Raw genomic sequence first — 5067 nt, 5'->3', positions numbered from 1 at the left:
TAATAAAATACAAACATATATATATACATATTTTTGAAGTTTGGTATATAACCCCACGTTCAAAAAATTATAAAATATAATATTTTTTTGGCATACTTTATATCAATAAAATTAAAAATAATGTTAACAAAATTTGTCGCCCCGCCCTCGGGCAAAGCAATTTCGGCTCAACGACCTAGTCTTCAACTCACGACGAATTTTAAAAATCATATTTTTAACTTAATGAAATAAAGTAAATTTTTGATTTTAAAAACATAAATTAAAATGCATATTAATTTCAAATAAAACCTAAAAAACAAAAAAAATTCAGAATGGAGGGAGAAAACTAGTTCTTTAGTGTCTGCTAGCGGAAAAGACCAATCGGATTCCATTCTCGGAACTACACGAGAATAGAACAACTAACTCTAGATAGCATTCTCTTTTTAAAACACTTGAATCTCCCCACACTTAGGTAGTTGTGGTGTCTTCATTGTCAATTTCTTTTAGTCCATAATCAACTTGCATATCTGTGACTTTTTCTTTAAGCCAGTGCCCGGCTTCTTCCGTAATATCCCAAAATTCAACTAGCTTCGCCTTTTCTTTAGGCGACAGATTGGATACTAACCGGTTACATAACTTAAAGTTCCCCTTACTTTTAGCATCAATAACCCGTTTAAAAAGTTTCTTCATTGAACTGTTAATAACGGGGTCATTTAATTTCGTATCAACAATGGGGTTCCTTGTTATCAAGTTATCATTAGCTGTTACTTCATTTTCCCCACACTTAGGCATTTTATTATTGCTAAGCACTACTGTTGGAGTTGGTAAAACAATATGGTTCTTACCAATCGTTTTTGCTGGTTCAACAGTTTTGGTTGGTGGAGATTTAGACTTTCGAATCATAAAGGTGATCGATTTTTCATCATTACTAAGTGTCATTCTACCATTTCTTACATCAAATAACGCCCCGGTGGACGCTAAGAATGGTCGACCTAAAATTAGAGGAATGTTTGGGTCCTCTTCTATGTCAATGACAATGAATTCGACTAGAAAGGTTAAATTACCTACTTGAATAGGTAGGTTGTTAGCAATTCCAACTGGGTGCTTAATGGTTTGATCAAGGAGTCGAACACTCATATCCGTTGGACTTAACTTACCTACACCTAATCTCTTATATAAGGAAAGAGGCATAACACTCACACTTGCACCTAAATCTGCCAGTGCATCATACATGACACAATCACTAAGTAGACAAGGAATAATAAATTCACCCGGATCACCTACCCTAGGTGGAGGTTTTGGTGGAACTGTATTCACCGGGTTTACTTCTACGGTTTTTGTTTCTTGTACTTCCTTATTCTTTTTCTTCTTCTTCTTTCCAGAGGTATCACAATCTTTATTACCTATCACTTGCTCATACTCAACTCCTTTTATTGGAAACGGGATGGGTGGTTTATATGGTTCCACCACTGGCTTTACATACTCGGGTGGTGGTGGTGTTGTAAATTCTTCATTGTTACTCTCATCTAAAACCTTCCCATCTTCTGGAGCTGGTTTTTCAGAATTTGTTGAAACCATATTAACATTCTCATTTCGAGGATTTACTTCAGTATTACTCGGTAGCTTTCCTTGTTCCCTCTCACTCATCATGCTAGCAAGAGTACCAACATGTTTTTCTAGATTCAAAATAGAAGCTTGTTGAGTTCTTAATGACTGATCAAACCTTTCGTTTGTTTGAGTTTGAGATGTAATAAATTGTGTTTGAGATTCAACTAGCTTTGCCATTATTTCTTCTAGATTTTGCTTTTTCTCTTCGGTTTGTTGTGGTGGTTTATACAAGCCATGTCTTTGTGGATTGAAAGTGTTGTTTTGAGTTGGTTGGTTATTCGAACCTTGTTGGTTATACGAGTTGTTGTTGGGTCCATTTGGATTGTAAAGAATGTTTTGATTTCGATTGAAGTTTATCCTTGGCGGTTGATAATTATTTTGATAATTACTTCCCGTCCTTTGGTTCATATAGGAAACATTCTCTCGTTGTTCCATCGTTGGTTCAATGTGACAATCTTTCAATAAGTGTGGTCCACCGCATTGCTCACAACTGATTCGTATTGCGTGAATATCTTTATTCATCTTTTCCATTCGTCCTTCGAAAGCATCTATTTTTGCGGAAACTGAATCAAAGTCATGGCTAGAATCGGCTCTAGCCACTTTAGATGATCGAAAGATATCTTTTTCTTGATGCCACTCATGTGAGTGGGAGGCTGTGCTATCAATGATCTTGTAAGCTTCAGTTGCGGTTTTCTTCATAATGGAACCACCAGCTGTTATGTCGATGTCTTTTCGTGTAGCAACGTTGACACCTTGATAGAATATTTGTACTATATGATAAGTGTCTAAACCGTGTTGAGGACATCCTCTCAACATCCTTCCGAATCTTGTCCACGCCTCATATAATGTTTCATTTGGCTTTTGTGTGAACGTAACAATTTCTCCTTGAAGTCTCACGGCTTTAGATGCCGGAAAGAATTGTTTAAGAAATTTTTCAACTAAAACATCCCATGTATCAATCGCCCCTTCAGGTAACGATTCTAACCAATCTTTGGCTTCTCCCTTTAAAGTCCAGGGAAACAACATGAGATAGATCTGTTCATCCTCAACTTCTCGGATTTTGAATAGTGTACAGATCCTATTAAACGTACGAAGATGTTCGTTTGGATCTTAATTCGGCGCACCACTATATTGGCACTGATTAGTTACCATGTGTAGGATTTGTCCTTTGATTTCATAATCTGGCGCATTAATGTCTGGCTTAATAATGGCGTGACCTTGGCCCGTGCGTGTGGCTCTCATTCGGTCTTCCATACTTAGAGGTTCCAGATTTTCCATAATTGAATTTGTTGAATACGAATCACTAGAAGATTCTGATTTAATGGTTTGTGGTTCAGGAGGAATGATTAGTGGTTCTGGATCTTGGAATTGTCCCTGAATATTCTCCGGATTCTCAATTGTGAGGTCGGGTTCAAAAGATGGATTATCGAAAATTTGAGTTGGAGTTCTTAGTCGACTAGATGATGATTCTAAAGAAAAATCAACGGCGACAATATTGGCTAGATGTCTTGATCGAGTTATAGGTGGTGAACGTATGAAAGGTGGTGAACGTTTTGCTCGGTGCATTCACTGAATATCCTATTAGTTATAAAAAAATAAGAAAAACTTATATAAGTTGTCCAATTAATAGACTTTTCTGATTTTGCCCACGTTTCGAATAGCCAAAAGATGCAGCAGGAAGCCAGGACCCTTTAAATCGGAAGCCCACAACTTGCCACTAACAAATCCAACTATTACTACGAACCAGAAAAATGTCAACGTCTATCAATTTAACCACTTAAATAATTTTTCTTTTCGTTTGAAGAATTAGATAAGAAGTAAAGAAAATTCTATATCCTATAATAGAGCGTCGAGAAATAAGAAAGAAAAAGATTGTGCGTCGAAAAGTGTCGAAAAATAAAAAGGTTGAAAAATAGGCGTCGAAAAATAAAAATAAGAAAGTAGCGCGAAAAATGGCGTCGCAAAATTCTAAAGCACCTAAATCTTAGTCTAAGGAATAAACACTTAAGGAATTTTACGGCAAAACCTAAAAATCTAGAAATAAAAAAATAACTACGCCAAAAATAAACTTAATACTAAAAGTTGCGACTATAGTCTAAAAATCTAAAGGTAATAAAACTTAAAAAAAAAATTATTATTTATTATTTTTTAAAAAAAAAAATTTTAAAAATTTTTTTTTTTTTAAACGAATTTTTTTTTCTTAAAAAAAAAACGTTTTTTTTTACAATTTTTTTTTTAAAAAAAACGATTTTTTTTACAAATTAATACTTTTTTTATAATTATTATTTTTTTTCAAAACTTTTTTTTTTAATTCATTTACTATTCATGAATAGTAAATGAAAAGAAATTAATTAATTTACTATTCACATGAAAGCGACATGATAGAAATTATTAATTACAAGTTACATAATATACCCCTGAAGTATTTAATAAATACGACTTTTTAAAACTTTTAATATTCAAAATATATTCTAAAATATTATTATATTATTATATTCTATTTCAATATTATTATATTATTATATTTTATTTCAATATTATTATATTATTATATTTATTAAATTATTATTATAATTAAAAATATAGCGTTTTAGCGCTCCCCGGCAGCGGCGCCAAAAACTTGATGATGTAGCGTGAGGGGTACGAAATATACTTATTTTTATTACGAAACGCGATACAAAATTACACAAGTTTTATTAATTTACGGATGGGATATACCTAAACCTTGCTACAACACTATAGGCAGTGTACCTAATCGTAGAGTAGTGTAGTTTTTAGTAAGTCCGGTTCGTTCCACAGAGAGCTGGTGATACTTACTATATTTTTAACTATATTTATACAAAATATATATAATTATATAAGTAGTAATATTATTATAAAAGGGGGGTTTTACCGTTTAATGACCGGTTTGTCGATTCTATATTTTAAGCGTAAAGATAAATGACGATAATTAAAGTGCGTAAAATAATGACAATAAATAAAATGACAGTAAATAAAATTGCGAGTAATAAAATGACAGTAAATAAAGATACGATGAGAAATATAATAAAAGAATTATGCTTATTTAAACTTCCGTAATCATGATGTTTGACGTGTTGATTTTAATTTATTACCATGGGTTAATTGTCCTTTGTCCTGGTTTATTTGATACGTCTATCTGGTTTTTGTCCATAATAGTCCATCGGTTATAAATATAAAGTGCGAGTATCCTCGTCAAATTACCCTTATACCCGAAGTCAAATATTCCAACTGATTAAGGATTTAAACTGTGACGCAGTTATCACTTCTGTCAACAATTACACCAGTTATCACTGTATGTAATCCACCCCTGTTTTAATTAGTTTATGAATATTAATTCATCCACTTGATCAGAATGAATAATCAATTACCCAACCCAATTGATTAATTAAATGATTATAACAGATTCCATATGAACATCACTAAATAGGACAACCATAATCATTATTAATTATTAGGTTA

At 32.7% G+C, this 5067-nt stretch overlaps 1 non-coding gene across 1 annotated transcript; it reads left to right on the top strand.

The window, feature by feature from the left end:
* The first annotated feature begins 2374 nt into the window (after positions 1–2374).
* LOC139879213 (small nucleolar RNA R71) lies at positions 2375–2481 on the top strand. Its single transcript, XR_011770068.1, has one exon. It is a non-coding gene; the product is annotated as a small nucleolar RNA R71 (small nucleolar RNA).
* Positions 2482–5067: the final 2586 nt, after the last annotated feature.

This window comes from Rutidosis leptorrhynchoides, chromosome 11 (genome assembly GCF_046630445.1).
Source record: "Rutidosis leptorrhynchoides isolate AG116_Rl617_1_P2 chromosome 11, CSIRO_AGI_Rlap_v1, whole genome shotgun sequence".
In the NCBI taxonomy this organism is placed as follows: domain Eukaryota; kingdom Viridiplantae; phylum Streptophyta; class Magnoliopsida; order Asterales; family Asteraceae; genus Rutidosis; species Rutidosis leptorrhynchoides.
The sequence above is the reverse complement of the archived record's forward strand: the minus strand, read 5'-3'. Positions and strand labels throughout refer to the sequence as shown.